Below are 13,683 nucleotides of genomic sequence, written 5' to 3'. Positions count from 1 at the left end.
AAGACCCTAACCCACAATGGAGTGCAGAAGCTTATATACCATCTTGAGGTTACAGGAAGAATGGGGTCTTGGATCTTGGCAAAACAGGTTATATAAGGTGGGAGACGAGGAATTCTGTTGAAGGGCAACAAATATTTACTAAGGAGAATGAATGAATAGGGAACAGAAATAACCTGGTAAATAGTTCTCCTTGGCATTTGAATGAGTCTGAGAGACAGACATTATCTTGTGAAGGGGTCTGTTCAGGTGTGGTTACATTCTTGATCTTCTTTCCTACTATAGATAATGAGATAACAGGCAGAGGAGTAAAAAAACAATTGATCTCCTTGGTGGGTCAAATAAGGATAAAGGAACTTCAGCTAAAGGAACTTCAGAGAAAAACTTTATCCTATGCTTTGGGAGAGAAGATGGTGAGGGGAGGTAAGAGGGACCTTGAGGGTTCTTCAGCGTGTCAAAACACCATATTATGCAATATCACTAGAAAGTAGTCCCCAATAGTATGCTATTCTGTTTGAGCATGGTTTGAACATAGAACAGTGTTCTTATTCATCACTTATTATTAGGTGGAAAACAAAACAGGAAGAGTGGCAACAAATGCAACTCACTTTAGTTCCATGACTTCTTTTGAGTTTTTATTATTTCTTAGATTTAGGCCAGCTCTTTATTGGCTGATTTTGTCTTAAAATAATGAGGGAAATAAAAATATTTCACCCCAAAATATATTTCTTTAATATATTTTGAGATGGCTGTTCAGAAAGCCAACAAACAGAAGTAGTCTATTAGTCCATTTTCACACTGCTATAAATAACTGCCCAAGACTGGATAATTCGTACAGGAAAGAGGTTTAATTGATTCACAGTTACTCTTGGCTGGAGAGGCCTCAGAAAACTTACAATCATGACGGAAGGTGAAGGGGAAGCAAGGCACCTTCTTCACAAGGCAGCAGGAAGGCGAATGAATGCAGGAGGAACTACCAAATATTTATAAAACCATCAGATCTCATGAGAACTTACGAACAGCATGGAGGAAACTGCCCCTATGATTCAATTACCCTCACCTGGTCTCTCCCTTGACATGTGGGGATTATGGAGATTATGGGGATTACAATTCAAGATCAGATTTTGGGCGAGGACACAGCCAAACCATATGAAGTAGCCCTGCAAAGCTCTCTTTCCTTAGGGAGATTTGTATCTGTAGAGAATCTACATTGACGCAGCCAGGGTTTCTCTGAGGCCTTCCCTTGTCCAGATCTAGGAAAGATTAACTGAGAGTCCGACACCTTTAAAGGTCTGAAAGAAACATTTACCACCTATTTTCTCTGGGGGCTTCTACCTGTGAGGTTTCTTCTGCTTAACAAGATCGCCTTTGCTAGCCTGGCCTCCTCTTTTCTCGCTCCCATGACCTGTTTTGCCACTATGGCAAGATTTACTACCAACATAACCTATTTTGCCAGAATCCAAGCCCTCATTCTTCCTGTAACCTCAAGATAGTATATAAGCTTCTGAACCTCATTGGGGGATTAGAGTAATCACTCCATGGTTCTACCCTGTGTGCATGTTAATAAATATGCCTTTTCTCCAATTAATGTGACTTTTATGAGTTGAATTTTCACCAAAACTTCAGAGGGTGAAGGGGAAGTTTTCCCTTGGCCCCTACAATAACAATGCTTGTTTATTTGTAATTTGCACACCTAAGGAGCTGCTTCTAAAAACATTTTTCCTTTGAGCAAGTCATGCATTAGTACTTCATTTATTTTTGCTGAGAACAACTACCTACAAGTAAGTGAATGTTTATTATAGTAATAAATAGGATAAAAACACTATTATTTGCTTCTTTTATGAGCATATTGAGAAACTGAGAAAAACGTATTACTGGATTGGGATTCAGAGCTGATAACGAAGAAGTAAAAACAAATATAAGACAAAATTCCAGAAGTCTGTAAACTCGTGGATAAGATCTAAGTATTCATTTCTCTATTTAATGGTAAATATCTGGATTCTTAAATGATATTGGATATCATAAATTCAAGAAAACAGCATTAAAATTAAATCCATCTTCACAAAAACTAATTCATCCATTTATTTTATAAATATTTACTAAGCTTCTTCCCTGTGCCAAGTTCTCTTCTAAGCACTGCAGATACAGCAGTAAAACAGAGAAAAAGTTTCCTTGTCCTCAAGTAGCTTACATACTAGTGGGGTGGGGTATGGAGACTTGTTGGCTCCATATTCAGCTGTACTTTCCCTTATCCCCCTACAGAGGAATTAGACAATAAAATAAATGGGTAAATAATGTATGTTTTATTCTACTGGGTGATAAGTGCTATGGAAAAAAGAAAGTGAGGAAGAAAGATAGTGTTGTGGGTGGTGAATCCCTATGGGCCTGCAGCAACCTCAATTCTTGTCTCCTCAGAAGAAAGAATTCGATTGAGGAGGCATAAAGCAGGAGAGACCAAGGCAAGTTTTAGAGTGGGAGTGAAAGTTTATTAAAAAGCTTTAGACCAGGAACGAAAGGAAGGAAAGTACACTTGGAAGAGGGCCAGGTGAACGACTTGGAAGACAAGTGCCCCGTTTGACTTTTGCCTTAGGGTTTTATATGCTGGCATACTTCTGGGGTCTTGCATCCCTTCTCTCCTGATTCTTTCCTTGGGGTGGGCTGTCTGCATGAACAGTGACTGTTAGCACTTGGGAGGGGAGCATGCACAGTGTGTTCACTGGAGTTGTATGCATGCTCACTTGAGGCATTATTCCCTTACCAGTGGAATGTCCCTGGAAGGTCATGTACCAGTTAAACTTTGCCATTTTGCCTCTTAATGGGCATGCTTGAGCCCACTTTCCCAACTTATTGGGAAGATAAGATCTTATCGGGAAGCTGCTAATCACCAGTTTCAGGTGTTTCTAACTGCCTTTCCCTGGCGGCTGTGACCAATTATTATTTTAGAGAAACAATGTGAAAACTGCCTGACCATCACCTGATGGTCGCCTGACATTCCTGGTGTGTTGGAGGAAGCCCTCTCCTGCCCTGCTCATGTCCGACTAGCTACCTACCCTAACAATAGGAAGTGTAGAGCTTGGTTTTATGGGGAGGTGATGTGCAGGTTGCAATTTAAAACACATCTGGCAAACAGTTTTCTTGTCCATTTTATCAGATAGGCAGAAATAAAAATAAGTTCTTGCTAAAAATATATATCTTTGTTATCCATGATGCTTAATAATTCAAATTCATTATTGTACAGATTAAGGAAATTAATCAGAGCACAGCCCTTTTCCCATAGTCAAAGAATGACAGAAAATTCAGAAAAACAATAGGGGCAATTTAAAGACACATGTTATAAGTGTTTTTCCCCTGAAAGTGACTTTTCCCAATGAATTCTAAAAACATATGAAAAAAATTTATCTTTGGGGAAAGAGCTTTAAAGCAAGTAGTTTACTCTGAGTACTAAACTCTTGATTTTTTTTCTGCATTCAAATTCTTTCCTAAGGGGCCTGGGGAGTCATGCCTTACAAACCATAAAATGTTATTAAACAGGTCTTTTTTGAACCAGCTCAGTGTGGCTTACTTTCCAGCCTGACTCTGGGATGGCATTGCATAACAGCAGATCCCCTTACCTTAACTTAAACATTCCTTTCTGCGGACTCCAAATTTTTAGACAAAGCTTAACTCTTTCAACCAATTGCCAACTAAAGAATTCCTAAACCCACCTATGACTTGTAAGCTCCCATTTTGAGATGTCCTGCCTATTTGGGCCAAACCAATGTTTGCCTTCTATGTATTGATTTATAATTTTACCTGCAATTTCTGTGTCCCTGAAATGTATAAAACCAAGCTGTAACCCAGCTGCCTCGGGTGCACTTTCTCAGGACCTCTGGAGACTGTGTTTCCCCAGGCTATGATCACTCATACTGGGTCAGAATAAACCTCTTTTAATATATTGGCAGAATTTGGCTTCTCTGGTGTCAATTCCTTCACATTTCACATTCTTAGAAATCATGTCGGGAAAACAGTTTTATAGAGGAGCAGGAAGCTATCCAGAGAAGCATTTCCTCAGCACAAATGTCAGAGCTCCTATACTCTCTGTGTCTGTTCAGCCCAAAGACAGATCCAGATTTTGTGGGGCTTGAGGCATAAACAATTTTTGTGCCCCCATTTAAAAAACAGAATACAAAATTACAAATTAAAATTTGGTACAAAACTAAATATTTATTTAGAACAAAAAAAGAAATTACAACAAATTACAAATTTTAAAAAGCTGACATCAAAATGTCATGTAATCTAGAGCAGTTATATATCTATATTAATCTCTATGTACATTCCTATTAACACATGAACAGAGTTCTATAATACTTTTGTGCTGTACATTTTTGGCTCTGTATTTTTGAAAACCTCTTTATATGTCAATAATTTTGTAATATATTTTGCTACAGAATGTATAGAATAATAGTTTTTTATTATAATTGATAAAAATAATTTATTAATCAAAGTTTAGAATATACCCTTTAAGCCTCACAACTCATATATATTTTGTAGTTTTACATTTTACATTTAGATCTATGATCCATTTTAAGTCAAGTTTTGTATAACATTTGAGATTTCAGTAGAGATTTGCTTTCTCCCTGTGTATGTCCCATAGCTCTAGCACAATTTATTGAAAAAAATTCTTCAACCATTAAATCCTTCTGTGGTTTTAAATTTATTTTACTTAGTTCTTGACTTAAATTTATTTTACTAAAATATTTTTATCTTACTTAATTACGAATTATTGATGAGAACTTTATCAATATAGTACATTAGTAGCTCTGGATATATTTTTATATTCAGCCTTGTCACCCAGTAAGTCATTTTACCATAAGGATATCTTTCATCAGTTTATTGAAAATTCTCTGCTATTCTCATTTTAAAAAATATTTCTATCTCATTCTGTGTATTTGTTCCTTCCGATTTTTTTTTTTAACTATATCTTGGAGCCAGTCAATCCATACTCTGTCTTTTCTTACCTAATTCCCATTTGTTTACTCCTCTCCACTATCTTAGGGAAATTGATAAATTGGCCAGTCACTAATAGTCTTTTCATTTAAGTCTAGTCTATGGTTTATCTGCACTGTTTTTTTTTCAGTGACTATATTTTCTATTCCTAAGATTCTACTTGGTTCTTTTACATGTCTATTTCTACTTCATATTCTCTTGTTTTTATGTTTATAAATCTTATTCCTAAATCTTCTAAAAAAACACACCCATTCTATAGTTGCTTTCATACTGCTCTATTATTTGTAGATCCTTGTGTAATTTCTCCTCATTATTGATTTTCTATCTGTCTCTTGGTTATTCATGGTGTATGTGTTTTATAATTTTTGCCTTTGAACCTATCATTAGAAATTTTTCTCTTCTGTGGGTGTTCTTGAAATGCTTCTCTGGTTATTTTTGTCTTGCTCTGACAGAATTCAATACTTTTTTGTTAGTCTGTCATTTCGTGGTTTCCATCCTACTCATATCGCAGAAAATTTGGAAATTACACCCTCGATAACTGGCATTTCAGTCTGTTGAGGAGGACATTTTTTTTCTGCCTGTGGCTTGAGGTGAGCAGCTCAGTTTTGGCTGTGACCCTAGGCAAGTGAGTTTCAATATTCTGTCAGTGAGAGAGCAGACTTTTACTTAGCAACAGGACGAGAACCCAGTTCTAGCTTCATTTGGTGATTGGAGATTATTTCTTCAGATAGGGATTAAAGCCCCAGTTTCTAATTCCTATATTTTATCCTAATCTCTTGATGGTATGCCTACTTTTAACTTCTGCCTCTCTCTCTTCATTCTTGAAATTCAGATGCCCCTATCTTAGGATTGCCTTGTATCAAACTGACTTTTAAAAGTCTATTTCCCATAACCATTTTGCTACCATAAGAAAGTGCTACCATACACAGTAATTACAGGTAGATAAGAACTAACATATACAGGGCTACATTATGAATACAGGGTCTTTTGTGAAGGTATGTGTTGAGGAATACACAAAAAGGCAGGTGTCTAAGCTTCTATAATGGCTCTGCAAAGGCTCTTCATCTCACTCAGACTGAAAGCCAATGTCTTTTCAGGTTTTGCATGATTAGGTCTTCTGTTACCTCTCTGACTTTATCTCCTCTTAGCTTCCCTCTGGCCCACTGTGTACCAGTCATACCATCTTTTTTGCTATGCTCAAACACCTCAGATGCATTCCTATTTTTGGGTCCTTGCTTTTCTTTTATCTTCTGCTTGTAATGATGCTCCCCCAGGATATCCCCATAGATCATTCCTCACCTCCATCAAGTCTTTATTCAAATATTGCTTTCTCAGTGAGGCTTTTGCTGACCTTACAAAGAGTTTCACCCTACTTAAAATTGTACCCCTTCACCACAACCCTCTATAGTCCTCTTAAATTTTTTCATAGTACTCATGCTTATCATATAACACATTGTATAACTTAGTTAAAAATATTTCCCCTCCCAATGGAATGAAAGCTCTATGAGGCCAGGGATTTTTTGATCTGTTTGCTCACACTCTATTTCCAGTACCTGAATAAGTGCCTAGCAAATAGTAGTTGTTCAACAAATATCCCCATAATAAAATAATAAATTAATGAACTACTAGAGTAAGTCCTCATTTAATGTCATCCATAGGTTCTTGGAAACAGCAACTTTAAGTGAAATGATGTGTAAAGAAACCAGTTTTACCATACGCTAATTGATATAAACAAGAGTTAATTTCCTATGGCATGTTTCTGGTCGCAAATAAACATCACCAAACTTCTAAATAAAGACCTCAAACACTTCTAATATTAAACATTGAAATAGGCCAGGTACGGTGGCTCACACCTGTAATCACAGCACTTTCGGAGGCTGAGGCAGGCAGATCACATGAGCCCAGGAGTTTGAAAGCAGCCTGGGCAATGGGTGAAACCCCATCTCCACAAAAAGTACAAAATTAGCTGGGTGTGGAGGCACACACCTATAGTCCCAATTATTCGGGAAGCTGAGGTAGGAAACTCACCTGATCCTGGGAGATTGAGGCTGCAGTGAGCCATGATTGTATCACTACACTCCAGCCTAGGTGACGGAATAAGACCCTGCCTCAAGATAAATACATAAATAAATAACATTGAAATAAATGTGAGATATACATACATCTAAGAAAGATTAATGAAATCGAGTACAATAATTACTTACCTAATTATTCCAGTTCAGGGTCTTGAGTGGGTAGAGCCTCTCCTGGAAGCTCAAGGCCTAAGGCAGGAACTGACCCTGGACAGGCTGCCATCCCATCACAGGGCACACTCACACACACATGCACTCACACTCACATTGGGACTTGAGGACATGACAATTCATATAATATGCACAGCTTCGGGATGTGGGAGGAAACTGGAGTACATGAGAAAACCCATGTAGACACAGGGAGAATGTGCAAACTCAACACAGACCGTGGCCACATGATATTGTTCGGCTCTGTGTCTCCACCCAAATCTCATCTTGAATTTTAATCCTCATGTGTCAAGGGAAGGATGTGGTGGGAAGTGATTGGATCATGGGGGTGGTTTCTGCCATGCTGTTCTCGTGATAGCGAATGAGTTTTCATGAGATCTGATAGCCTTATAAGGGGCTCTTCCCTCTTTGCTTTCTCTTCTCTCTCCTGCTGCCCTATGAAAAAGGTCCTTGCTTCCCCTTCCACCATGATTGTAAGTTTCCTGAGGCCTCCCCAGCCATGTGGAACTGTGAGTCAATTAAACCTCTTTCCTTTATAAATTACCCATTCTCAGGTATTCTTTTAGCAGTGTGAATACAAACTAATACACCTCATCTGGGAATTGATTTTTTCCGTATCAATGTTATAAAGAAACCATGTTGAACAAAATGATGTTGTGCAAGGAACTGCTGTATTGAGTTTAAGCTACATTTGAGGTTTTTTGAAACAGTTGATTGTACTCAGATTTGTCCTGTTAAGTATAAAATAAACACCTTGCTTAAAATACCAGGGAGTAGTTTCTAAGGGGAAATTGGTAGTCAGAGAGAGAGCTTCTAGGGCAGTTCACACCTGAAAAGTTCCCCACAAGCCCTATAGACCCCTCAGGGCACTTAGGCTCTTCAGCAGCAGGCCTGTGAATCTTAGTGGAATCAAGGGTAATGGGATAAGCTGTGTCAAGAACACTGTTTAGATGCAGTCTCGTTGTATATGGAGTTAAGTCAATTACGTAAACTCTGTCCAGTATGAAGCTGTGTCACCTCATAAAATATGTAGCTGCAATGTTTGTGAGAACTTGATCATTAGCATGCACTGGAGTGTTTCAGGCCTGCTGTATGATGGATCTGATTATGTAACAATATGCTTGCAATATTAAGCATGAATTGTTACTTGTTTCTATCAGCTTTCCTAAAGCCTCATGTGGAAGATGTTTGGACAGCTACAGAGGTTATTATCATCAATTTTTCCTTGTCAGTGAAAGTCTTAAAGTAGTTTGAAGATAATTCAGACAAACTCTTCAAGGAATTCCAATAGTTCAGTGGATAAAGGAAGTACCAAACATATGCTGTTAATCACATCAAATATGTTTTAATAATTCTATTTTGAATTGTCAACTTGCATAATAAGAAATTAATTTATTAGTGACATAAAGAATGAGTAAAATGTAATCATTTGTGTTCAAAATTTATGACTGTGTAGTCCTAGACTTATTTTTTTTGCTTATTTCATTTCTATAACAGTATTTTAAAGTGGGTGATATTTATTGTGCTTATCTAAAAAGGTATCAATACCTTTCTTATAACTGGTATAATTGTTTTTTTATAATAATACAAAATATAATCAAATATATAACATTTTGTTGTGTTTTTTTCCCAATGGTATTGAAATTTGATTGACAAGAATATATTTCGAATATAGTGTATTTACAAAATATACTATTTAGTAATTTTAATTTCTGTAGTTTATTTCTTGTGGACTCTACCTGTGGTAGCTTTAATAAAAACCATATAGAACTTCTTGTGCACAATTATATCCCACATATTTAATACATTTTTCCTCCCCAATTCTTTTTAAAGGAATGTATTAGGCCATTCTTACATTGCTATAAAGAAATACCTGACACTGAGTACTTTATAAAGAAAAGGGGTTTAATTGGCTCATCGTTCTCCAGGCTATTCAGGAAGCACGATGTTGGCATCTGCTCAGCTTCTGGGGAGGCTTCAGGAAACTTACAATTATGGTGGAAGAGAAAGGGGGAGCCGGCATGACACATGGCCGGAACAGCAAGATAGATAGATAGATAGATAGAGAGAGAGAGAGAGAGAGAAAGAGAGAGAGGTGCTACACACTTTTAAACAACCAAATCTCATGAGAACTCTCTCACTATCATGAGAACAGCACCAAGAGGGATGGTGCTAAACCATTCGTGAGAAACTGCCCCCATGATTCTATTACCTTCCACCAGCCTCTGCTTCTGACATTGGGGATTACAATTCAAGAGGAAATTTGGGCGGGGACTCAGATCAAAACCATATCAAGAAATATAATAATTTGTGCAAATTCTGGATAAATGCTAGAAAGTAGGGAACATTGCCAACAGTAACCTCAAATTTCTGAAAGTTATATAAAATATGGGACCAAGTATAGGGGCATTGTTGTCACCTTGATATCCCAAATATGCATAGGAAAAATCCACAAAGAATGCAATTCCAGGGACTAGAAAGAAACACTTGGAGGGAATTGGTTGGGAAGGTTGGATGGAAAACTCAACCAACATCAGCATACTAAGGAGTTGGCCACATCCTTCACTCTAACACTTAAAAACTTTCAGAAAACCCTTAGATAATACTGCTTAGAGGCCAAGAGTTTTTGAAAGTTGGCCATGTAGAAGTCAATCTTTCTCCCAGAAAGAGATGGGATTTATAAACTGTGACTAGTACTCCTAAAACATAATACCAGAAGTCTCTGACCATTAGATCCCAAGAGATGACTTACACATGTTGTGACCCAAGGGCAGGAACTGGATGCATATATTAATCAGCAAAATTCTTAAATATCTTGTTGTCTAGAACTCATGTATGCATACAACTTTTTCATGGTTCTATTATAGAATAGGAAAAAATATCTGCCTTTCAGTGCCTTAAAAAGAGATGAAATGTAAAATGCAAAAATTGAATTTTCTTATTGTCTATTAATCCTGCCTCAGGAAAGGCTAAAAAAGTCAAGATCAGAAGACTTTATTCCTTCAAAGCAGTTACCAGCATATGTCTATGAAGCTTGACTTTGGGCTTGTCTTTCTCCTTATCAGTTCCTTCAATTTGGAGGACATAGGAAACTATTACAACTTCTGGGGAAATAAAGGAAAGAAACCTCACTAACAGAGATTTGAAAAGTATTGAAAGGAATATCTAATCATTAATATTCTATTAGGTAAAAAATAAAGGGAGATGTATAAAAACTCGTTGATGGCTCTGTTTCTTCGTGTTTTGAAATTTTTATCTGATTCATTTTATAAACAGTCAGTGAACTAGGTGGAGCCTAACATAAAATAGGGGGCATTCCAGATTTTGGCAAGATACTCAGCTATGGGAATGCATAATAACTAAAGTAGGACCCTTACATACAGTGGATTTTTAATGAAAACACGTATGCCAATTAATTAGGAGGTATAGTGCCATAGCCATCACACAAAGCTGAGTGGATTTTGCCTTGCACAACTCCAGGATATGCCATTCACTTACACTGCCAGAGTCACACAACTTGGTGGCCCTGGGTGATGTTCCAGATAACTTAGGGCTATAACTTAGGGCTATCACAGAAAACGTAGTAAAAAGAAACCATTGAGAGTACTAGAGACTGTCCCTGTTGTGTGAATCCTTAGGCTGGCAGATCCCTCCTAAATCTAGTAAAATTAAATTACATGGTACATATTTTGATATAATGTGATATATGCATTCCAGAAATGTAAAGCTCACATACTACACAATCTTTCACTAAAAATGAAACAGTCTTATTGGAAACTAAGATAGGCACAGATGATTCAAAATTGATGCAACTTTGTAACCAGTACACTAACAAAAATAATAACAATTTTAACCAAAAGAGTAGCACATTTAAAGAGGACAAGAGGACATTGCATCCATAAAAAGGAAGCAATTTGAAATCAGAAATAATGACATTCAGATAAAAAATAAAATAAAAAATATAAATTTAAAAATATACTCAATAACATGTTGGATATTTCAGAATATAAAATCAGTAAATCAAAGTCTAGTTTGGGAAATTATGCCAGCACTAATAAAAAATGGGAAGTATAAATGAATATTATGAATAAAAGGATGAGACATGAAAAAATAATACAGACCATTTGATATGGTCTGGCTCTGAATCTCCACCGAAATCGCATATTGAATGGTAATCCGAATTGTAATCCACATGTGTTGGGGGAGGGACCTAGTAGAAGGTGATTAAATCATGGCGGGAGTCCCCCCACGCTGTTCTTGTGAGAGTGAGTGAGTTCTCGTGAGATCTGATGGTTTTATAATGGGCTTTTTCCCCCTTCACTCTGCACTTCTCCTTCCTGCAGCCATGTGAAAAAGGATGTGTTTGCTTCCCTTTCCACCACGATTGTAAGTTTCCTGAGGCCTCCCCAGCCATGCTGAATTGTGAGTCAATAAACCTCTTTCATTTCTGAAGAGGGACATCAGAATCAGGAGGTAGCCAGGTGGATTAGCTTATTCCAAAACCCCTGTAGGCTACAGTACAGCAATGGTAGTGTAAAAATGTAAAAGTATTCTGGAGAAACCAATAGAATTGCTAAAGTCCTCGTTTTTACCTAGATAAGAGATCTAAGCTGTCAGGAAGTTCCAGTGGCAACATAGGCAGTGGTTTGCCCAGAGGTTGCCAAAATCACTGTGGTGGTATCTTCAATTCAGTATTTGTGATGGTTAATATAGAGTGTCAACTAGATTGGATTAAAGGTTGCAAAGTATCGTTCCTGGGTGTGTATGTGGGGGTGTCACCAAAGGAGATGATTGTGATTGTTAATATAGAGTGTCAACTTGATTGGATTAAAGGTTGCAAAGTATCGTTCCTGGGTGTGTATGTGGGAGTGTCACCAAAGGAGATGAACATTTGAGTCTGTGGACTGGGAGAGGCAGAGCCACCCTCAATCTGGGTGGGCACCATCTAATCAGCTGTCAGTATGGCTAGAATAAAGCAGGCAGGAGAAAATGGAAGAGCACTTGTTGAGTCTTCTGGCCTTCATCTTTCTCCCATGCTGGATGCTTCCTGTTCTTGAACATCAGACTCCAAGTTCTTCAGCTTTTGTACTCTTGGACTTACACCAGTGATTTGCCAGGGGCTCTTGGACCTTTGGCCACAGACTGAAGTCTGCACTGTCAGCTTCCTTACTTTTGAAGTTTTGGGACTTGGACTGATCCACCACTGGCTTTCTTGCTCCTCAGCTGGCAGACAGCCTTTTGTGGGATTTCACCTTGTGATCCTGTGAGGTAATACTCCATAATAAACTCCCCTTCATGTAGGCATCAATCCTATTAGTCCTGTCCCCTCTAGAGAACCCTAATACAGTACCTACTTGAATGCATTGTTCACAGAGCACCCACTCTAAGTAACGCAGACATTTATTGTAAGTGTGTAATTCAATACTTTTTAGTAGATTGATAGAGTTATGCTAGCATCACAATCCAGTTTTAGAGCATTTCCATCACCCCCAAAACCTCCTCATTCCCGTTTGCTGCCAAACCTCACTCCTACTACCAGGCCCAGACATGTAGATCATGCCACAATATAACTGTTAAAAAGTAAAAAGTAACTCAAATAAAACATTATCATGTATTGCTTCCCTGTAATATTGATTGTATTATTGTCAAAAAATAAAATATTGTAAACCTGAAAAAAGATAAAAAAGAAAAATCTCAATGCTACAGATCAAAAAGAAGAAAGGAATGAGTGTTAGCTGGCAAGTACTTAATGATGGGGTCTGGAGATAACTGAAACTGGAGTAGGCCTACATTTTAAGGGTTTACTGAGAACTGTAGAAGCTAAAATGTGTAATACCTTTTCCTCACCCATGTCCAGGTCCACGGACAATACTCCTATGACAAAAAACAGATTAACAAGTGAAAAGTATAACAGATTTTTCAATCAAAATATTACATGACATGGGAGCCTTTAGAAATGAAGATGCAAAGAACCAAGGAAAACTCTATTTTTATGCTTAAATTCAATGAAGAATGGACCATAGTGTAGAAATGTGATTGGACAAAAAGGGTATGATCTAGTGGTAACAAACTGGGAGGGACTTAGCAAGACGTTTTTGTTTAGATTCTTCTTAACCTCCTTGTGTAGCATTTCTTCTTTCCTGGGTATGGGGCAGGACCCCTCTGGAATGTGGGTCTTATGGCCTACTGCTGTGGTTTGAACATGTCCCCCAAAGTTCATGTGTGAAGAATTTAATCCCCAATGCAACAGTATTGAGAAGTAGGACCTTTAAGAGGAGATTAGGTCATGAGGGCTCTGCCCTCATGTATGGATGAATGCTGTTAATGTGGGACTGGGTTGGTTATCAAGGAAACAGGCTCCTGATAAATGGATGAGTTTGGCCCTCTTCCTCTCTCTCTCTCTCTCTCCCCCCCAACCCCCGCCGTCTGTCTCTCTCTCTTGTGCTCTCCTGCCCTTCCA

The sequence above is a fragment of the Pongo pygmaeus genome, chromosome X (genome assembly GCF_028885625.2).
Source record: "Pongo pygmaeus isolate AG05252 chromosome X, NHGRI_mPonPyg2-v2.0_pri, whole genome shotgun sequence".
Classification (NCBI taxonomy): Eukaryota; Metazoa; Chordata; class Mammalia; order Primates; family Hominidae; genus Pongo; species Pongo pygmaeus.
This window is presented reverse-complemented; position numbering follows the sequence as displayed.